The sequence below is a fragment of the Macrobrachium nipponense genome, chromosome 22, assembly GCF_015104395.2.
Source record: "Macrobrachium nipponense isolate FS-2020 chromosome 22, ASM1510439v2, whole genome shotgun sequence".
NCBI classification, from domain to species: Eukaryota; Metazoa; Arthropoda; class Malacostraca; order Decapoda; family Palaemonidae; genus Macrobrachium; species Macrobrachium nipponense.
In genome coordinates, this window is record NC_087213.1 from 28,205,325 (window position 1) to 28,229,811 (window position 24,487).

The window sequence follows — 24,487 nt, forward strand, 5'->3', positions numbered from 1 at the left end:
TTAATGAAGAACAATTGGAGAGAAAGGTCTCAGGTACAACACAAGATCAAGAATACCAGATGGTTAGTTGTCAAAAGGGTAAAAATTAAAAGAGATAATCCAGGATTATCGGATATCACACGGTCACAAACCTCAACAGATTGACCCTAACCGAAATTACAAAGTTTCTTTACAGTCCAAACATGTAAAAAACTGAATATATTAATTTTGTTGTTATATTTATCTAACTTTTTTTTCATTATGAAAGCATCAAGTTTAAATAAACCAAGACTTAAATTTAGAACATTTCCATTATTTGACTTGATGAAACAAGATTCAGTGATATTCCTTTTAACTGTGTCATTACATGGGATTAAGGCTCTTGCTTGACTCCAGTTAATAGGATGATCTAAATCTCTCATATGTACGAATAATGCATTCGATATTTGCTCAGTTCTCACAGAATATTGATGATGTTTGAGACGTTGTGAAAGAGATTTACCGGTTTGTCCGTAATAGACTTTATCACACTTTTTGCAAGGAATTTCATATATGCAGCCTGGAAGATCTTTAGGAGAATTTTTGAATACTAAACTCTTGACATTAATATTACTGAAAACAACATTTATGTTAAAAAACTTTAAAATTCTAGGAATATCTAAAAACCTTTCCTCATAGGGTAATTTTAGAATGTTATGCTTACTAAATTCAAGTTTGTCATTAGTTGAATAAAATGTTTTTCTAGCTCTTTTCCTTGCCACATCTACAAAGGTCCTTGGGTATTTAAGTTTCATTGCAATATCATAAATAGTTTTAATTTCAGCGTCAATAAACTGCGGGCTACAGACACGTAAAGCCCTTAAAAACATCCCAGAAAAAACAGAGAATTTAACATTTTGATGGTGATTGGAGTAGTAATGAACAATGTTAGTTGATTTTCGAAAGACTGAAAAGGTGAAATTTCTATCATTTCTATGGACAGTTACATCAAGAAAATTCAAATTACAATTTCTTTCTTCCTCTACAGTAGATTTTATAGAAGGGACTAAATTATTGAGATTATTAAGGAATTCCTGGAGATTTTCGTGAACTGGCCAAATACAGAAGATATCATCCACATATCTAAACCAAAGAACCAAATAACTCTTTGGGGCAAAATTCTTGGTAAGAGTTTTGTCTCAAAAAATTCCATGTAAATATTGCTAAGGACAGGAGATAAGGGATTGCCCATAGCCATGCCAAACTTTTGTACAAAAAATTCCCCATCAAAACAAAATTTACTATCTTTGATACATAACCTTATGAGACTAATGAGGTTTGCCACACTTAAGGGAATGTCATGACGTTCTAATTCCTCCTCCAAATATTCAAGTAAGTCATCTACAGGCACTTTTGTAAATAAAGAGACAACATCAAAACTAACCATATTAAAATCAAAATTCAAATTTAAACTATTCAATTTGTTTATAAAATCAACATTGTTTTTAAGATTCGTGTTAGAAATGTGTGTGTGTGTGTGTGTGTGTGTGTGTATATGGATGGTCTCTATAATACGAATAACATGTGGACTTGAGGTAAAATAAATGAAGGATGACTGATGTTATTTGATAAGACAAGTGTTGGTGTTAAGGTGCTTAATTTACAGTTATTTAAAGATTTTTTTTAAATAACTGGGAATTGACAGCGAGTGAAAGAGTAACCTTCATGGAATCCAGAATGATCGAGTGATGAACGTGTGTATGAATAGATGAAGAGTGAGAGTGATGGATTTGTTTAGGTACTGGAGTAATTTCTATCGAGAGAGTAGAATCTGAGGAGTATAAGCAACGCAAGAAAGGCATCTGGTGCTTTGTGGAAATAACGTAATAGGAGAGTAGAGTCCCGGCAGATAGAGGTTGGAATTTTTAGAGGGAACGTTGGTTGACACAATGCCTCTTGGTGGAAGCGAAGGAACATTTTGAATGTGTATGAAGGAAAATTTTGGATGCTGTTGAAAAAGGGTCACCTTACGAATATATATGCATGATATAAAGAGATGAAAAAGGAGAAATGTAGGTGCTACGAAAATGCAGAAAAAATAGCACGGATGAAACTCTTGGACTTTTATTGATTTAGCTAAGAATCTGAGAGTAAATGAGAGAAGGAAAGTAGGTATGGTGTAAAGTTCCTAGGAAGGAGAGGACAGGGCTCTGGAAAGTTCTGCTTCCTGAAGTTACAGATGTGTTAGATAAGAAGGGTCTCATTTCCCTTGTCCTACGAAGTTACTGAATATCAAAGAGTCTTCTGTGTAGGATCATGAAGTCCTGGAAGCGAGTGTCAAGGGAAGCAGCTGGGTGTCGAAAAAAAGTAAAAATGTCACACGTGCCTTTATGACTTAAACACGTATTGAATAATATTCGTAATTGTATCCATTAATTTTATGCTTGTACGTACATCCTAAGGTCGGAACTATTATGTTAGCAGCTAGCGCCTCAGTGGCGTGGTTGGTATGGTGTTGGCGTCCCACCTCGGTGGTCGCGAGTTCGATTCTCGGCCATTCCATTGAGGAGTGAGAGATGTGTATTTCTGGTGATAGAAGCTCACTCTCGACGTGGTTCGGAAGTCACGTAAAGCCGTTGGTCCCGTTGCTGAACAACCACTGGTTCCATGCAACGTAAAAACACCATACAAACAAATACAATATTAGCACAGATGTCTTCATCATGAAAGCAAACAAGAGTATCGGTGTAAGTTATTTTTGGGACGCCAGATTGGCAAGAGGAAACGAAGTCTTTCGCAACGGAAATATTGCTCAGGTGGAAGAATCATATTAACGGTTGGTATTGGCCAGAGAACGAGACAGGGAACGGAATTGTCCGCGGGTAACTTTCGAGACCTTATTAGATTTCTTCTTCGTGTTCCCACCCTTATTGGATCTCCCATCTTCTATAGATCATGAAGTTAAAGGAACTGTCTGGTGTGGTGTGAGGATTTCTTCATTCGGGGTATGTGTTTCGGCTTGTTATTCATGTACAAGTTACATGTGTGGGGGTGTGGTGAGTTTATTCAATAATGTATTGCTTTCCCATGGAAGTGGCTGTTAAAGAATGTGTGCCAGGCGCCATTATACCGAAATTTAATGAAAAAAAGTGCTAATAACACCATTTTCATATAAATATATCTGACATAAATACCTTTTATAATAAGAACTTGTAGTTTCAAAGGAGAGTTGTTAAGGCATGCTCTCTCTCTCTCTCTCTCTCTCTCTCTCTCTCTCTCTCTCTCTCTCTCTCTCTCTCTCTCTCTCTCTCTCTCTCTCTCTCGTTTTATCGTTATGTAAGTTTTAATTATAATCATTAATACTAATTATGTTATGTATGTAATAGATATATATATATATATTTAATATATATATATATATATATATATATATATATATATATATATTATATATATATATATATATATATGTGTGTGTGTGTGTGTGTGTGTGTGTGTGTGTGTGTGTGTGTGTATTTATGATGAAGTATACTAGAACATTATATATTTGTAATCAGTTTTGTACTATTTTACGAGTGTTTTATAGATATTTAATATTTTATAACTATTTTATAAGTTTTTCTCCAAATTACTTATATTGTGCAAAGCTCAAAATTTGAAGTAAATGCTTTACTGAGCTATATCTTATTTCAGGGAAAATTATGGAGAATTAATTAAGCGAAAATCATAATGAGATTTTAAATTAATTACGAAATGTCTTGAGGGTTATTCAGCAAAACCCATTAAAACGTTCGAGCTGGAGGTGTAAGATTATTTTTTTCGCAATTAGGCGGCATATGTAATTCATATTTTCATGAATCAAGTGAGAATCGTAAGAGCATGGTGATCTTAGCAAAACTATTACATATGCATTATAAAGAAGAAGAAAAAAAAATATTTTCCCATTTTTTGCCACTTGGTCTGCCTACGTGTGATTTGTGACAAGGCAGATTATAGCTTGCCTTTAATTGCAGTAAATTCTTTATAACTGAGCAGAGTAATGAAAAAACTGCCGAATGCTCTTCTATTAACATGCTTACGAGAGAGAGAGAGAGAGAGAGAGAGAGAGAGAGAGAGAGAGAGAGAGAGAGAGAGAGAGAGAGAGAGAGAGAGAGAGAGGGTGGATTTTAGAGATATTTATGAGGAATCCACAAGTCGATGACATGGCTCAACACGCTTGAATTTCAAGTCAGTGGCTCCTGTGTTGTTGTGCCATATAGATAGGGTTCATCTTTGTAATAATAATAATGATAATAATTATAAAAATTACTCACACACAAACACTCGTATGTTATATCTTAGGAGAGTTATTATTATTTACTGTTTATTTTCCGAAGAACATCCATTGATCAACTCTTTTAGTGAAGCTAGGTGATTATGTTTTCTCCCCGTGTTTTGCTATATCTTTTAGTCTCGTGGAAGCCTGAAACACTAAGTGGACAATGATTTTTCAATCGAGGTCCATCTGTTAATTTCAAGAGTATTTATTGGTTTTACGCATTCTAGGTTTGGGTTATTATCTCGTGCAAGTGTCAAATTTGTCATAGAAATTCTTTTGTGAAATACGCTGACGGAACTAAGCGGTAGCTGATGCCAATTAGCCCGTCTAGTAGTTCGTTTACTTTTATGTATGGCAGTACTCGTCGTCGTCGACTTTGCACTGAACTATATTTCATTTTCAGAATCTGAATATATTCTTTAATTTGTACTAGAGTGAATAGAAGTTGAACAATTCTTTATCGAGGGGAAAATTTTAAACGTGTAATTTCTGAGTTTTAGATCCTTAATAGGTATTTGCGTAATCTTTTGCCAGTCAGAAATACAAGTAAATAATAAACCGAAAATGACTGCATACAGAATTAGTCTGTCAACAGTTGTCTGTTGAAATATTTCATTATCTGTTGAAATGTTTCATTATGTAGACTCTCTCTCTCTCTCTCTCTCTCTCTCTCTCTCTCTCCTCTCTCTCTCTCTCTCTCTCTCTCTCAGGAAGCCTAAGTAATGATAGTCCACTTGAATTATGAATTGACACTGGCATCTTAGCAAAAGCTCTTCGTTGCTGTTGTTGCTACTGATGATTTATGAAGAGCTTTTCTCTACGCCAGCGAGTGGAAGTGTAATCTACATTTGCCTTGACAGCAACCTCTTTATTTTGCTCTTCAGAAGTGAGTTAGAGATTAAAGATGAAGTAATCCTAGCGATTTATCATGGGCTGGTTTTCAGGAATGTGTTTTGCTCGTTAATTGAGGAAGGGGAATTTTCTGGCTTTGAGCAGAACAAAAAATACCTGGTATTAATCAGGCGAAGGTCTTGATGTCGGAATTGATGTAGGTTTTACATTTTTGAAAAATTTCAGGGTTATTCACGTCTTATATACAGCGTAGTTGTTGAATACACGATTAAACATTCAGTCCTCATTACTATTTGCCACATTGGCAATATTATCTACCTGACTGATGTATGATATCCAGTGCTGATGATTGCTGTCGATATAATTAGGCTCTAACAGAAGACTTGTTTTTTGTATATTAAAGGTATAATTGTTTTGTGACATTCTTACGTTTTATAATAAATAATGTTGTTGCTGGTTCTGGTGCTGCTAGCTTATTTGTTATTCATGGACAGGCATCAGTGTTGATGATTCATTAACTTGACACGAGTGCAAATTTTTAACAAAACATTCAGGGCAGGGAGGACTCGACTTGGTAAGAGGTAATATCATAGTTATGTGGCGCTCATTGTGTTGTCAATAAACTGTTACCATATTATTTATTTGTGTACGGTGAGACACCACGCACCTAGACTAGAATTTGCCTTTGAATAGTCTGTAGTCTGTATTAAATGTAATTTGTTTTAGCAAAACATTTGTCATCTTTATTTTTATTTTTGCTGTCATGTTCAGGTAACCGAGGTCATTTGCTTTCTTAAGAGATAATAAACTCGCCTCTGAAGAAAAGAGATGTCTGAGGATTGCAGGAACAGGGACCATGACGGCGAATTCTAAGAACATAGGAAATTTACTAAACAGTTGTTGTAGAACCTGCGACCTGCTCGCGTTTTTGTTAGTAGTTTTGACTTGATCTCGAGTAAAGAGTTGCGTCAGATTCATAAAATTTCCATCATAATAGTTGCGATGTAGAGACAGAGCGCATGTGACTTTTGTTCCCCTTGCTCACCAGATGCCTTTGATATAGTTAGTGTAGCAGTTATGCGTATATTACGATGTCGCGTTTTCTTCTATTTACTATAACTGGGTCGATAGAAACTTTTATGGTACTGTGGGTACGTATTTGCTTTGAAAAGTATAAAATTGAAGTTGGCCGTTTAACTTTTTTTTATTTACTCATATTTATGGATTTTTCAATAGTTGCTTTTCAAGCATCCAAATTGATGCTCCAGTAAGGTGAAATATTTATTTAGAAAATAATTGTTATTGGTGATATGTTATTTGCTGGAAACGCTGTTGTCGACTAGATGTTGAAAATCTATTCGCCTGTGTGATTATTGTTTTGTGGAAAATGAAGAATTTCAAGATTTTGTTATGACCTTATCTTATCAAAGACTTATCACTAGACAGCAAAACTGCATAAAGACATTGACTTTCTATCGAAGACAGTTCACTCCAGCCACCATGATCGTTGCTGCAACTTAGGAAGCTTCGTTGTAACTCGGTGATTAAAGTAGATATATCAAGGTTACAGAAGTTTGCAGACATAAAGTTATCACGCTCTAAGGAGTTCAGATGGCTTTAGGAATGGAGATTAATTGGAAATGCAAGTTGTCGTCGACTCTCCGAGAATTTGACAGTAGAACACATCACAACTAATTATTAGGTAGCCTCACCTGCATGCGAAGTACGTCTGCTGATTTTTTTAGTGTGTCATCGAGCCATTCCAACTACAATATTTGAGTGGTGTTTGCGAACCGAATATTTAGGAAAGCTAATTGTATAGTCCGTGGCAGTGCCTCTGGGTATGGTGCACTCGTAGAATCATTTGATTCTGGCTAGGTTCACAAGAGTGGAATCGTTATATTGTCATCTGGGTGCATGCTAATCGTGCTAGGATACCCATCTAGAGTATTTTGCTGCTGTAAACAGGCTCCCTTGCCCTGATTCCATACCACTGACCTCCTTAAAATCCCTTCTTACCCTGCGCATATTCAACTACAGTTAATTTCACCATTCGTACTTCGCTCTCCGTTCTTTGTTATCCCTCGTGAAGGACTATTCCACGGGTGTGGTCAAGAAGGTCTCTGAGAAACTTGGTGAGGATATTTGATGCTGCTTACACACCTCTCCAAAAGCAGTCCTTGAAATTTATGTGAGCCCCATTTTCCTTTGTTTTGGGTTTCATTTCCTATTCATGGGGGAGTTCCACGCATTATTTTTCTGTAGAGTAAAATGACGGCTTTGTCTCACCAATGAACCTCAGTTAATGACGTCAGTTCTGAAGTGAGTCATGACTGTAGTTTCTACAAAAGGATTTCAATGAGTATTGCTCGTGATTACTCGAATATTCATCTCCAGCTTTGCCTTCTCAGTTTTTATTTGGGCGTTGCAGACCCCACGGTCATCTGTTTAATTCAAGTTCCTATGCTATGTACTTTTATCTTTTGATTCATTTACTGAATCATTTAAAGAGAACTTTAAGCGTTGTGTGAATCCACAATTCTTGTCGTTTTACCGTAAAAGCTAATAAAGATATCAGCTGTAAGTGACGATATAATAATAAAACATTAACGTATCGATATGAAAATGGCTTTTCACAGGATTTGTCACCGTTATTTTTGTTGCTGTTGTCGACAACACCACCACTATTATTAGTAGTGGTGTCCTTGGATGCCGTCTGCGAAATACCAAAGATAATGATGAGTAAATAAGCGCTCTCTCTCTCTCTCTCTCTCTCTCTCTCTCTCTCTCTCTCTCTCTCTCTCTCTCTCTCTCTCTCATCATTAGAGATTTTGCCTCGTCATCAATGCCGGATAGCAATCCTATTGTTATTTTCTCCTGTTATAAATCGTGTAGTTTTGATCTTGAAACCGACGTTGATGTTATGTATAATTGAGAATTTCGAGCAAATTGTTTCTTCCCGTAAATGTGTACGCTGTGCTAGAGGTTAAAATATCGTCAATTAGAAAAAGATACGGTTGCTTTTACAACCATCTTTCAGTATTCCAGGCAAGGAAGGAAATTCAAGTAATTTCCATGGAAGTTTTTCCAGAGGCATAGCCATTTTTGTATTGTCAGATTAAATAAATAAAGTTTTAAGTTACAAAATACTTTTGTAATATCTATGTAGCCTTGCGTAAGTGTTGTCGATTTTTTTTTATGAAATGAGTAAATTTTTTTGGAGTAGCAATAACATATTTGGTGAAAGGAAATAGATTTTTTCTGTCAAAATGCACTTTTTAAGAGTAGGAATGCCCACAGAATTAGAGTTACTTATTCATTTCAATTTTTGCCGAAGGTTTTGCAATTATCCATTCCTTACTATTTAATTATAGTACCGTGATAGTGGTTATTTCAGCGGAAATAAATGATCTGGTAGTTCGTATTGATGGCCAGTACTAGCTTGGGCCGTATGGAGGCTTGGAAGTTTTAATAAAAGCCGTGGCAAAAAGTGGCTTTCCATTAAGAGCTTAGAGCTTTGGAAGTAAAATCATACTGACGACTTTATTACCACCGTGGCTTCGTAGTTCCTCGAATGATTTTGAGCTGCTGCCGATCACTTTCCGTCTCGGAATAAATTGCTTGTCGGAAATTTGGTGGTTTGTCTGCGGTTCTGACGCACGAGATCCTTCATGGCTGGTGATGGAAGAATGATGACCAAGAAATCTTGCCTGACGTTCCGCCATTTATCAGAAGATTGGTGGGTGCGGGGCGAATGTCGAATTTTGCTCTGCTTTCCTCTCGTTTCTGCTTCTGTCTTGGAAGATTTCGCCGCATTTTTAATGGAATCACTCTCCCTTTTAATTTTCCGGGGTCATTAAGTCTGTTGTGATGTCAGATAATATCATATTAATCAAGAATTCTCCCTCTCTCTCTCTCTCTCTCTCTCTCTCTCTCTCTCTCTCTCTCGTTAATTGTATTGTTTTCTGTATTTTTGTATCACACGATTTATCTATTAATTTGTATAGGTACTGATCATTTTTAAATATACTGAAATACAAGATTTATTCAAGATTGTATTTTTCCAGTAATATTATTGGCAGTCCATATTGCAACTGCATTATACATAAACAAAATACAAAAATGTATTTTCCATATACGCGCCACCCGGTTACCTAATCTCTTGGATAACTCGTGCAGAGTTCAGACTTGAATGAAGCAGCAGTTTATTGCTTCGCTAAATTTAGCTGGGCCTTCCATGAATGATGAAGCATTGGAGGGGTCAGCTTGGGTTAAGGTGCATCAGCACTTTGGGAATATTATATATATATATATATATATATATATATATATATATATATACACACATATATATAGTATATAAACTATACATATATTATATATATTTAGCGTTATATATGCAATATATATATATATATATATACACACACACACACACACATACATACGTATACACACACACACACCATGGCTGAAGTATGTATATGTGAGATCCTCACGTGAAAATAAAAGGAGATACCAAGTCTTCCCTCTTTTATTGCAAAGTCATCTTCAGGGTAATAAAGTTTTACGAAAACAACTTACACAAGACACCAATATGGGGTCGCAGATAGCAATTAAAAAACCCTAAGAGGCGACTTAATTATGTAAAAAAAAATTCCTCAAAGGAAAAAACGTGCTTAGTGGAAATGAGTAATTACTCCAAATTATCTGTTTGTAAAATAGCTAACAGCTGGTTTTACTTTTGAATCATTAAGAATAAAGCTATTCTACAATTCTTCCATCTTGAAAAGAACATCGCTTAAGTTCGTGTTACTAAAAGTATTAATGAGCCATTTTTCATGTAATAATCTGTCAAGCAGTGAAGATCTTTTAAATTAAACTACTCCAGCTGAATTTCAGTCTCTTACGTGACAAAAGATGTCGCTTGAGTTATTTCCAGCCCTTACATTTCATTTAAGCTGTGTGACGGGCTTGCATTGTTCCTTACCAGATCGTCCAATATAAAGTAAATTACAAGTTTAGCTATTGATTTTGTACACCCCTCCTCATGGAATTACTGGTTTATCACAAAACAAAGATTTCGTTAATTGACGAATTATTGCCAAGAACATGCAGCTTAAGATATTTCAGGCTACGTACAATCAATGAAAATTCACAATGTTATGGCAAAACTAAAACATTTTCAGTGTCAAAAATACTCGACCCTTCATAACCATAAAATAATTTTATTTGTTTTGCCCTTATCCATTCATCGCTACAAGTTCTGTTAAGTTTCTTTCCTTTTTTACTTTTTTTTTGTTATTATTATACGTAGTCCAGTGTGCCGTAGATTTGAGAAATGAAAATAAGAATCGGTTATGGCAATGGTTTCTTTCTTTCGGTAGCCAAAATATAATTATAACATGGAGATAAATATTTAGCTCCTAATTGGAAGTTTGAATAAAAAAGCAGTGCAGACTCCTGTTTTATTTTTATTTAGACGATAATGCAGCTCAAATTGAAAAAAAAAAAAAACATTGTAATTAGGAATTTTTAGAAACTTACTTACCGGAATTAAGGATAAATTTTCAAAACTTGGTCGAGGATGCAGGCTGTGAAGAGAAACGTTGATAGAAAGCCATCTCTCTCTCTCTCTCTCTCTCTCTCTCTCTCTCTCTCTTCTCTCTCTCTCTCTCTCTCTCTCTCTCTCCGAAGGCGGTAGCAGGTTTGTAGCTTATGAAGAAGACATTAAAACCAGACCCCATAAAGGGAACAATGACCCCCCAGAAAAGGAGAGTAGGAGCAAAACGAGTGGAGGCAGCGAAAGCCATCAGCAGAATTTACGGAATGTGGATTAAGCTTGAACCCTTAAAGGAGGACAGTGTTTTCGGAGTTTGAAGAGGAGCGTGAATTTATCTCTTGGCGAATTATAAATGGTATTTGGAGAAACTGATCAATCAGTTTTGTATAAAGACTATATTAAGGCTGAAGTATAGTTAATGAAGGAACACTGAAAACGTACTCGGCCGGAGATTATTTCGAAAGAGGTTCAGTACTTATGAAAATTAATGGAAATTCAAAAAGGAGATTTCCTAATAATAATAATAATAATAATAATAATAATAATAATAATAATAATAATAATAATAATAATAATAATAATAAGGGAGGAACTTAACGAGAAATACAAAGTACAGGAGAGGGGACTAAACAACACAATAGAAGATGTAAAACAGAGGCTTAAGGCCAAAGCACATAAGATCCAACGGTACATGAACAGGAATAAGGGATACCAACAGAACAAACTATTTGGAACCAACCAGAAGAGGCTATACAGCCAACTAAGAGGGAAAGGCAACCACCAAGAAATTTCTGATGCCGAACCAAGTAAGAGACTCTGGGAAAACATCTGGAGCAATCCGGTATCACACAACAAACATGCAACATGGCTCCAGGAAGTCAAGGCTGAAGAAACAGGGAGAATAAAACACAGCTTCACAGACATCACGACAGACACAGTCAGACACCAACTAAAGAAAATGCCCAACTGGAAAGCCCCAGGTCCCGATGAAGTCCATGGATACTGGCTCAAAAACTTCAAGGCCCTATACCCACGAATAGCAAAACAACTCCAGCATTGTATCACAAATCACCATGTGCCCAAATGGATGACCACAGGAAGAACATCCTTAGTCCAGAAAGACAAGAGTAAGGGAAATTTAGCCAGTAACTACAGGCCTATCACCTGCCTACCAATAATGTGGAAGTTACTAACAGGTATCATCAGCGAAAGGCTATACAACTACTTAGAGGATACACACCATCCCCCACCAACAGAAAGGCTGCAGAAGGAAGTGTAGGGGCACAAAAGACCAGCTCCTGATAGACAAAATGGTAATAAAGAACAGTAAGAGAAGGAAAACCAACCTAAGCTTGGCATGGATAGACTATAAGAAAGCCTTCGACATGGTACCACACACATGGCTAATAGAATGCCTGAAAATATATGGGGCAGAGGAAAACACCATCATCTTCCTCAAAAATACAATGCGCAACTGGAATACAATACTTACAAGCTCTGGAATAAGACTTGCAGAGGTTAATATCAGGAGAGGGATCTTCCAGGGCGACTCACTGTCCCCACTACTCTTCAAAGTAGACATGATTCCCATGATAAAAGTACTGCAGGAGATGGATGCTGGGTACCAACTCAAGAAAAGAGGCAACAGAATTAACCATCTGATGTTCATGGACGACATCAAGCTGTATGGTAAGAGCATCAAGGAAATAGATACCATAATCCAGACTGTAAGGATTGTATCTGGGGACGTCAGGATGGAGTTTGGAATAGAAAAATGTGCCTTAGTCAGCATACAAAAGGGCAAAGTAACAAGGACTGAAGGGATAAAGCTACCAGATGGGAACAACATCAAACACATAGATGAGACTGGATTCAAATACCTGGGAATAATGGAAGGAGGGGATATAAAACATCAAGAGATAAAGGACACGATCAGGAAAGAATATATGCAGAAATATGATAAAAGCCATAAACACATGGGCAGTGCCAGTAATCAGATACATCGCAAGAATAGTGTAATGGACGAAGGCAGAACTTCGCAGCACAGACCAGAAAACGAGGAAACATATGACAATACACAAAGCACTGCACCCAAGAGCAAACACGGACTGACTATACATAATACGAAAGGAAGGAGGGAGGGGACTACTAAGCATAGAGGACTGCGTCAACATCGAGAACAGAGCACTGGGGCAATATCTGAAGACCAGTGAAGACGAGTGGCTCAAGGGTGCATGGGAAGAAGGACTGATAAAAGTAGACGAAGACCTAGAAATATACAGAGACAGGAGAAAGACAAGCAGAACAGAGGAATGGCATAACAAACCAATGCACGGACAATGCATGAGACAGACTAAAGAACTAGCGAGCGATGACAGGTGGCAATGGCTACTGAGGGGAGAGCTCAAGAAGGAAACTGAAGGAATGAAAACAGCGGCACAAGATCAGGCCCTAAGAACCAGATATATCTAAAGAACGATAGATGGAAATAACATCTCTCCCATATGTAGGAAGTGCAATGCGAAAAATGAAACTATAAACCACATAGCAAGTGAATGTCTGGCACTTGCACAGAACCAGTACAAAAAGAGGCATGATTCAGTAGCAAAAGCCCTCCTCTGGAGCCTGTACAAGAAACACCAGCTACCTTGCAGTAATAAGTGGTACGAGCACCAACTTGAAGGAGTGATAAAAAACAATCAGGCAAAGATACTCTGGGACTATGGTATCAGAACAGATAGGGTGATATGTGCAAATAGACCAGATGTGACGATTGACAAAATCAAGAAGAAAGTATCACTCATTGATGTCGCAATACCATGGGAAAAAAATGGATAAGTATCAAGACCTGAAAATAGAAATAAAAAGGATATGGGATATGCCAGTGGAAATTGTACCCATAATCATAGGAACACTAGGCACGATCCTAAGATCCTTGAAAAGGAATCTGGAAAAACTAGAGGCTGAAGTAGCTCCAGGACTCATGCAGAAGAGTGTGATCCTAGAAACGGCGCACATAGTAAGAAAAGTGAGGACTCCTAAGAAGGCAGGATGCAACCTGGAACCCCACACTATAAATACCACCCAGCCGAATTAGAGGACTGTGATATAGAGAGAAAAAAAAAAATTAATACTTGTGCGTTTATGTTTTCGTTATTTTGCTTATTGTTGAAAAAGTAACATAAACCAAGCTACTATTACTACCGGTACTACTGCTGTTACCGTAATAATAATAACCAAAATAGCAACACCAATATAAAATAACTTAAAGAAGAATTCGTCATCAAAGTGTACTTTGATTAACTATTGTGAGACCAGATTTTGAAAAGGACAGCTGAACAGAAAGATGCGAAAAAGTGAGAACTTAAAAAATACCATATCAGACTTAAAAGGTTATTCGGTCATGTGAATTAGATTTTTCGTATTTAGAGAGGAATTGTTCTATTTTATTACTGAAATTGTAGAGCATAAATCAGTATTAAAGTCTGTTTTCTTGTAAACCATGTGAGTATATATACATATACATAATGAGAAAGTAAGGTAACCAAGATGGGAGATTGCTACAGAGTCGGCGAAGGGGCAAAATGGCCTCTGCAATAATATTTTTATTGAAGTGTGTGTGAATTCTGTGTTGAATGGGTAAGCATACTTATTCTTTAGCCAAAAGTGTGGTTTGACTGTATTTTGAATATTATTTCAAAGATTTTCTATTTCATTTGCTTTTTATTTTGCTTTTAATCTTTGCCTATCGATGTGTCCTCCTGTCTTTTTATAGGCGATTCTGAGACAAAGGGGAATTGATATGGGAACTTAACTAATGTTTTGTGGTGTTACTAGACTGCTATGACTTTCCTAGTTGTATGACTAAACTAATATTCGTTATTGTAAATGAGAGATGTAATGGGGTATCTGAGTTCAATCTTTCATTTAATCATTTTGTTAAGAACCTGAGTTATTTAGTTTAAGCTTTGCTCTTAAATAAATGTATTTTTGTAGTTCACGAGTCTGATTTAATTGCCTTAGGTAATGTAGAGAGAGAGAGAGAGAGAGAGAGAGAGAGAGAGAGAGAGAGAGAGAGAGAGAGAGAGAGAGAGAGAGAGAGAGAAAATGGATGTTATTCCAGAGCCTGCTGCTGCGGTTTATTACTACCAAACCCTTTTAAGTTTACCCATGTTGGAACCTGGGTAATATGTATATATATATATATATATATATATATATATATATATATATATATATATATATATATATATATATATATATATAACTTGGATACGAGAGCAAACTAAAGTAAAGGATATTCCAACAAGTAAGAAAAACTAAATGGACGTGGGTAGGACATAATTATAATGAGAATGTCAGATAATAGACGGACAAAAAAGAACAACAGAATAGGTTCCTAGAGATTGCAAACGAAGCTGGGGAAGGAAGAGAAGACGATGGATTGACGAGCTAAGGAAAATTGCTGGTATAGACTGGCATAGAAAGACCAAAAACAGACTAGAGTGGAAGGACATGTATGAGGCCTTTGTCCCGCAGTGGACTAGCAACGGCTGAGGATGATGATGCGAGATATATATATATATATATATAATATATATATATATATATATATATATATATATATATATATATATATATATATATATTATGTGTGTGTGTATACACGTATACACGATCCATTTCAGCCGTTTCTAATCGTTTGCATTAAAAATAATATTTGTGGCCTGTGGAATGGCAAGAAGTTCCCTCATGTGTTGCACAGATCAAGGAAAGTCTTTTGTTACGGGCTGCTGCAAGAGCCACGCCAGCTTACTCGTAAACAAGAATATTACTAACATGAAAGGCGGAGAAGGGGAAAGCTGATAAATACAGAACTAAAAAATCGTAAAATAATTTAACTTTCTATTTTGTCTCCTAGTTTCTCGAATCCGTTCGTTGCATTTGAAAATCTGGTGAAATTTATTTCACCATATTCAAGATTTTTTTAAAACTTTTTTCCTCAGACGTTTTTAGCCGGGCTCACCTCTCTTTGATACACTTCCTCTGTTTACCAACTTTCTATTTTTTACATTATCCGGCCGTTTCCTTTCAACTTCGTTGTAATTCCCTTACCTTATTCCAGTTTTTTTTTTTTTAACTTGTCTAAGGCCTTTTTGTTTCTGATTTTCTCTGCTTTCCTTCGCTTTACTGGTAATTGCAAAGGCTTTTGTCCCTTTTCTCTGCGTTGTTAGATAACCGTTGTCTGTAACGTTGTTTAGCCTTTTTTAATTTGCATTGTTAATCTTTTCTCTTCTGCAAAATGATTTAACTGTTTTCTCTGTTGTGTTATGCGTCCCATCTTTGTGTACTTTAGGCAATTTTCCTGATGTCAGAGTCAACACAGGGAAGGGGCGCCTTTGTGAGGGACGCTGTCTTTTGAATGACTGCCAACCACTTTTGTTGTTGTATTGTTCCTTGATGTTACAGTAGGATTTGAACTTTAATGGGTTTGGATTGCCCTTCTCTTACTGGGCTCCTTCTCAGCGTCGTTTTGATTTTGATATGATTCCTTTCTTTCAGATGGTTTTAACGTTTATTTTTTCTACCAGAGAATTATTGCTACAGATAATTCTTGGCGTAGTCAGTAGACTGAAGACATGGCTTTTGAGGGGATGGCGTTACTTTTATGGTTTTGGGTTCTAATAAAAGATGGCATTAAAAGTTTGGGCGTTTATATTATCTTGGTTGTGTGTGTTAGAGAGAGAGAGAGAGAGAGAGAGAGAGAGAGAGAGAGAGAGAGAGAGAGAGAGAGAGAGGATCGTATCCGATTGAATTGAAAATACGTAGGTGCTTAATGTATTCTTTCTCTGAACGCATTTTATTTGGCCGTGAAATAAAACACTTAGCCTGAGAAAAAGTAATGACGCTGGGTGAATTTGATCATGTAGGTAGGGCTATTGAGACATTCACTATCTTCGGATACTGTATTGTATTTGCTTTTTTTTCGTTCCCTCTCTCCCAAATGGTTTCCGCAGAGCCGTGCAGGATTATTTAATATCCGATTGCCTCGCAATTGGTCAGGATTATTTGTTAATACCTGAAGGCTTTTGCGTTGCAGCTCTCTTTCTCATATTTGCTTTTTCTCGTATTCTAGGCATTCAGGAATTTCATAGAAAGTATGTTTGTGAAAAGATAGATTTGTATGTCAAAGCACTTGAGCGATTCAATTTTCAAGGTGATTTACGTATATCCATTTTGTTTTCGAGAAAGCACAGGAGGCAGTAGTCCCCATCATTGCTGGAAGTTGGCCGCGAGTTCTGTTCTCAGGCATTTCATTAAGGGTTTAGAGATGTGCATTTCTGGTGATAAAAGTTCACTCTCGACGTGGTTCGGAAGTCACGTAAAGCCGTTGGTCCCGTTGCTGAATAAGCACTGGTTCCATGCAACGTAAAAACACCATACAAACAAACAAACAATTGCTGGAAGGTATATCTTGAATAACAATTAAGTAAATCATTTATCATGATTATTGTTAATGCTAATTCTTTTGACTTTTTATTCATATAGATGGTTTGTGCCATACTTTCATCTATATAAAGTTAACTGAGACAAATTACAAGCATGAAATCGAAAGACTAGAGAAGATCGCTTCTTATGTAGTGGGGAAATTGGGAAAAGGGAATATGTCAGTATAATATGATTAGATAAGAATAGCCATAGCATTTCACTTTTGTCTTCCAAAAGTTCAATTGATGCGGTTTTGAATGAAACGTTTTAGTAGGCACTTAGGTGCAATTTTAATTTGTTTTACCGTTCTTTCACTTTGACAATACTGTTTAAGTTTTAAAAGGCTCATAAGACGTAGGTGTCATTTGAGTGGCCTTACTTATGGTTTCCAAACACGTGTACTATATTATATATATATATAATATATATATATATATATATACTATACTGGTATATAATATAATATATTTACCTTATAATATATATATATATATATTATATACAATATATATAATTATATAAATTAATATATATATATAATCTATATATATGTATAAATATATTATATCACTTGTAAATGTAATATATATATATATATATTATAATATATTGATATATATATATATATAGTATATATAATATATATAGATATATATAATAAATATATATATATACGTGTGATTAAAATTATCATATTATATATATTTACTTAGTTATATATAGTATATGATATATATATATATATATATATAATATATATATATAGGTATATATATAAATCAATAATATATTTATTTCCATGATGGCGGATAATATTTATCAATCTTTGTTCCCCTTTTCTTTACACTATTATATTTATACTGCTATGTATTACTTAGATATTGAATTCAGGATTGCTAGTCCCTAAGCGTTAGTAGACTATGGAAATTGACTCAGCTGTTTAATTGAAGCAACTGGCAGCAATGCCAAAATGAGGCAATTAGCATTTAAGTGAATGGTCCGGTACGGGTGGTGGCCACACGCACATAATCGTTTGGCCCACTTCTGCTCTTTGTCTTTGTTTCATCAAGTGTCATTCTCTGATGGCTACTGGGAATTTTCTCTTATGTGGTTTTCTCATGACCTTTCTCTCTTTTGATGTTTTTCAGCGTGTATTTCTAAGTTGATTGAGTTCACTGTGTATTGATCTCGAGTGTAAGTCTGAAGATGTTCACCTCTTGGTTTTCTGTAAAAGAAACCTTTGCGATGGCTATTTGTCTGTCAGCCTTCAGTAATCTTAAAAACTACTGAGGCTAAAGGGCTGCAAATTGGCATGCTGCTCATCCGCCCTCCAATCATCCAACATAACAAATTGTGGCCCCTAGCCTCGGTAGATTTTGTATTATTCGCCATTACTTGGAGATCTTTTCTGGACATTAATGGAACGGTTCCTCATTTCTCTCTTTTCCATTTTTATACTTTCTGGAGATAGTTTTGATATCCGTAGTTGGCTTAATTACCGGTAGCATTTCCGAAACACGTTAATACAAAAGGCTTAAACAAATGTGTTTTTCGTTTAACAATTTTTTTTACAACTAATTGTCTTGTTCGCGATTATTTGCATGGTTTCTTAATCTTTTTGACAGTTTCTTCAATTTCAGATATGTTTATCATGAATACAAAGGCATGTGTAGTAACATCGAAACAGGCAAACCAATTATTATAGTAGTAAGTGGGCTCTCCACATAAAACAGCCAGGGTTTATTGTTGGTAGATTTTTAGTGACCCATTTATCTGCTCTGGAATTGAAACTTTCATGATTTCTTGCTTTTCAGGTGTTATGGCTTTTGGCGTTCATTGTACTTTGATTATCGAATTTTTATGTGACCCTTCGTCCCGTCATTGCTTTCGTTTAACTTGACGTATACTCTTGGAACCTCAAAGAGATGTAAGATATAAATGAATGAGGTTTTACGTCTTCCTTACGTAGAATGTTGGTTGCATTTCGAGGCGAATCACATAGCAGAAATCATTATGGAATTTCCTTGAACCAAAACCGTGCGGAAGCAAACCTTTTCATCGAAGGAGTCAAAATATGCCAACAAAACTCATCCCACCCCACCGCCTTCCTTCCTTTTGCTAAAAGACATGGAGAACAACTCGTCACGGTTTCGTTAGACTACTCTCAACAATTGCGTATTCTATATAATTAAATTTTCCATGTTAACATATTGCTATCAAAATGCATTACCTTCGCCAAGAATAGAACTCGCCCCTTGTGGATCCCCGAACTCAGAAGGGGATAGGATTGCTTCCGTTAACTGTTAATAAATTGATCTTGAATTATGTCATTTCGCTAACAGTTTATTTAGCTGTGATCACACTGAAAGGTGGTGAAAGTAATGCTTTCACATTTTTTGTTTCAAACACACCGGTTGGTCAAGTTAACAGCCTTCAGTACATGAAACCCGTCAGGCCATGTGCGCGGATAATAATGGCCTCCTTTGTGTGTATCAACTTTAAGAGCCAGCTTTGCACCACTTTAGTATCTTAAGTGGTGAACAGCCGTGAGTTAGGCGTACAAACCAATCTCCACTGAAAACAACAATCGTAAAAAAAGACCAATACCCAACCGCGTCTCCCCGCACTTTGCTCGACCACTATACAGATGGCGGATAAAGTTTTGTCTACCGTGCAGGGATCATAAATTGTCTAATTTGCGCCAGAGCTTGTTTAGGTGTAATTACTGCTGAATTGCACTTAAAACATTTCCTTGTGAAAGAAAAACTCTTAAACGTCCACCAGTAAAAGGAAGACTTGTTTTGTAGTATGATCTGTAACTGTGTAATTGTTTACTTATGAGGCTTTATTTAATGATTACCAAAGATATACGGTAGGGAAGACGGAACGATGCTGTGTTTAATTTGATTATTTCCAAACGTCAGGGAAAGTCTAGGAAACATTATGTAACAAATAAGAAGAAGGATTCCCGGGAATACTTAGCTGTATTAGGTTTCGTCTCTGGTGCTGAAATTCTGCGAAGATCATGTTAAGTGACATGAGGTTCATCAACGAAAGGCTGGAGAAGAAATAAGCGAAGAATGTTAGAGAGAGATGTTTATATTGTAATATGGAAATTGGCGTGATAGGTGATGATAAAGAGAAGGAAGGGTGAAGGGAAGCTGAGAAAACAAATGAATAATTCCAGAAGAAGTGGCAATGCTGAAATTCAGGAAACTGCTGACGAAAATACAAAGTGTGAAGTAGGTCTGGTATTCTGTAATGCATCGCATTTTTATATTCAGGACGACTGAGCGAATTAGGAACAGATTAGCCACATAGTTCAAGAAGAATGTACCTATGACAAGAAGATTGAAATGGCCTTAGAAATGGGGGTTTTTCAAGAAAACTAACACCCTAGGGTGAATTCCCTTATAATAGCAGGTTTTCTTGGTCTTTAAAGATGTCAGCACCTGTGATACTTGCTTTAGAAATGCTAGGAAAGGGGCTCAGATTATTCAGGATGAAGCGGCTGCAATTGAACCTATCAACACGAGGAGCTAAACTTATAGAGACGAAATAAACAATAAAATCTGGCGTTGCAGATTTTCTGCCTTTTTGTCTCTGGAGGCTGTATCATCTTCCTGCAATAAGGAAAAAGGAGCCCCACCATTAATTTTTGGAGGAACTTCGGAGTTTGCTCGTATGAAACGTTGCGCTTCTCTTAATGTAAAGTAGATGCTATTATGATATTCCAATTACGGAAGTCTGCTATTATAGAACTTGACTGAACCAAGATTCAGACAACAGTTGAGACCCCGTGGGCCGGGTGGGGGTTGGTGAGGGAGAATAGTGCCGGCAGTGCAACTCATGGTGTGCACTGTAGGCATTACTAAAAGTACTTTGACTGTATCCCCACTCATATCTTTCTTTCTTCCATCTAGCTATCCACCCTTTCCTGGCAGTTATTCCCTAGAGCAACTGCGAGGTTTTCCTCCTTTTACACATTTCAAACCTACATACTCTTAATTTCCTTTCTGGTACTAAATAACCTCATAGCAGTGCTTGGCCTTAGGCCTAAACTCTATATTCCATTCCATAATCAGTTGAGGTGGAGAGGAGTATGCTTCCTTCGCTCCAATTGTGATTTAGAGGGAAAAGTAACGACAAAAGTGGTTACATTTGTTTCAGATAATCAGTTACTCATATCAGATTCCCTATTGTGTCACAAAAACCGTGAATGTGGAAACGGAGAGGTTGTTGTGGGTGTGTATTTGCGTGCGTGAGCCTTGAAAGGTCCCATTTTTAGACGAGAGGTCGCAAATCTTACCAGTAATTCTGGAGATTTGAACGGGATTACCCGCTTTCTTCTGTGCTCAGTCAATTGACCAGCAATCGTGACAGTACTGCTTTTTCCTGGAAAATAATGGAGACCAATTTTTGTAAGGATAGGTTTTCGGAAGTCACGTAAAGCCGTTGGTCCCTTTGCTGAATAACCACTGGTTCCATGCAACTTAAAAACACCATACAAACAAACAAACAAATAATTTGTCGACAAACATTTAATGGTTACCATCCTTTGCATTCTTTTTATTTATTTATTTATTTTTTTGGTGAGATGCTTGTTTATAAACATGTGTATGAAGGTCATTTGTGAAAAAAACAGGTTGTATTTTGAGTTACGTAAAACATGCCCTGACACACGACATTTTTTAAACAAAATCATTAATTACACAAAATTTCAGTGATTTTTAGACGTTTTGGAATTATGGTACTCAGAAATGATTTTATGTGACTTGGCTTTTGACATTATTGTAGGTTGCATGCATTCTTTGTACCGCCCAGCTGTAATCTGGTTTATTTTCCAACGGAACTATCCTTTTAGCTCTCATTGTAACACAAATAGTACGGTACAAAAAATATGTTTTTCGAATTTTAGATTAACTCACTCTTCCCCAGTGCGTGTGGGAAACAAACAATCTCTCTCTCTCTCTCTCTCTCTCTCTCTCTCTCTCTCTCTCTCTCTCTCTCTCTCTCCTCAAAAACGCTTCCAGCCAAATTATGGAAAGTTTGCGTATTTTTTGTCATTCTCCATTTTTAGGGCTTCCCTAATTACCCGGTTGTGATATTATGCTAACTTTTTTTTTATTTGTAAACTTTACCGCTAGATATTCTTCTGAAGGAAATAAAAAATGAAAGATAAGTCATGTTCACTCTTCTTCTTTGTGTGATTAGTTGGCGTTTGTCTGTAGTCCCCGATGATTTAAGTTACCAAAGTAATTTGGTGTTAGGAGATTAGATGTGTTGCATCGTCCTGAATTTTTCCCGATATTGTTGAAATGATTGAACAAAATGTTTGGATGGCGCGGTGGAATAACAGCTCATTCTTTTGATATTCCAGTTTGAAAAGTCATTTAAAGAGGAAATATTCCTTTTTTCATGAAGCCGTAGCATAAATAATGCAGTTTTTGTCGTGAATCATAGAATATATTTTACAGTCGAGCTAGAAAAATGAGTCTTTTCCGTGGATATGTTTTGGTAAATAGACGATTTTTGTTTTTGTATAATTTTCTTACCCTCTGGGTATGAAGCGTCCACTGAGGGGCTTAGCATAGTGAGGCGTTAATTAAGTTTGAGGTATTTGATCTTTTGTTGTCCCTATATAATGAAAAATTTGGTCATGGAGTATTGGGCTTTAAGGAGATTAATGAGTTTTGCTAGATATCTCTCTGATTATAAAAGTTATTAGAGTTTTAATCATTTTATGACATTTTAAAGTTTAGTTTTCATCTTTGCATACATTGCCCCCGTGTATGCTAAAAAATATATGCTGTATTAAAAGTGGTTGTGTCAGGAGCTGAACAATTTATTTGTATAAATGCACATAGGCAGAAATATACTATATAAGTGTAAATGAAGCTTAGTCGGGAGCTTAAAAAATACCCAGGAAATCCCCCTGTAGACTTTTTTTTTTCCAGATAAACAGAGTCGACGTAGCGTTTGAGATGCCAGAAATGACAGGAATAAATTAATTCGACTATGAGTTACTAGATTCAGTAGGGAGCGTTACTATTTTATCCGTACAAAACGATCTGCCTCTTGCCAGTGTGTAAATTTTTAAGGTTCATATTACTAATCTTTGGATAAATATGCTTTAATTTGCAATCAGAGGGGACCAACAGTTTGTTGATTTTCTGAAAGTATGTACCACTGAAAGTATGTAATTAATCAAATTCCGACATGTGAGAGAGCTATCATCGCGTTGTAAGTTGTCTGGCTGCAGATTATATATCTGGACATTTTAACACGTTTAGAAGTATGATGTGTAAGTGCATGTTATTCAAATCTATTGATGCATTATTGCTTTTTTTCCAGCTATTATGTACAAACATAGACATGCTAATGGTTATGACTGACTTTTATCCAGACAACTTTAGCCTTTCATCTTATCCTTTTTTTTTTCAACGGCTGATTCCCTAGAAGGGAATGACAGTTGTCTTTAAAAGGAAAATCTTTGCATTGGCTTTCATGCATCTGCACCAGTGTATCTTAAAGTGTGGTCCACGGACCCCTTGGGGTCCGTGGAATGTTCCAAGGGGTCCGCAGGATAATTTGGCCGTCGGTATCAGATACATTTTAGTCCAAAACGTGGTTCAATTTGTGTGCAAAGTTAATAATGTTGTGAAAAGTTATTTTAAGTAAAATGTAAACATTTATGTTGAAGATAAGCCATTCATAAATAATTCAGTAGCAATTTTAGTACTGTACATTATACGCGGAAAACACTTTTAAACCCAAGAGGGAAATTGACATAAAAAGAGTCCGCTACATGAGTAATTTTTATAAAAGGGGTCATCTGCACAAGAAAGTTTAGGAAACACTGATCTACACTTATTGCTCAGTATAGCTGCAGTGCCTCTAACTTTTCTAAGCACACTACGCCATCCACCCCTTTCGTGCACGCAATCTCTCGCATCCTGGATGTTAAGGCCGCTCCTTTCCATTGCTTCTTTCCCGCGTTGTGGAAGGCTCGGTCGAAATCTTCGCCTCCTTCTCCTCACCGCTTTTATTTCTATAATATAATCGGTCTCCTGTTCTTATTCTTAATCATTTGTATTGCTTCAGGGTTCAGCTGTGTCAGTGTACTTGGCAGGGAATAAAGATCAGAGTCAGGATCGCACGTAATTGTTTCGAAGGAAAATCTCTGACAGATGCAGGGACGGACATTTCTCATTTTCTTTATGAAGTTGATTGTATTCTGGGAATAAGAACCTCGCAGACAGAAGAGAATCAAGGCCATAGTTCTTCATTGTGGTTAAACCTTGCTA

At 36.3% G+C, this 24,487-nt stretch overlaps 1 protein-coding gene across 1 annotated transcript in view; it reads left to right on the top strand.

The window, feature by feature from the left end:
- Nucleotides 1-24,487, top strand: part of LOC135198224 (uncharacterized) — a 1,334,440-nt gene that overhangs the window by 366,101 nt on the left and 943,852 nt on the right. The gene's annotated exons all lie outside the window — the stretch shown is intronic.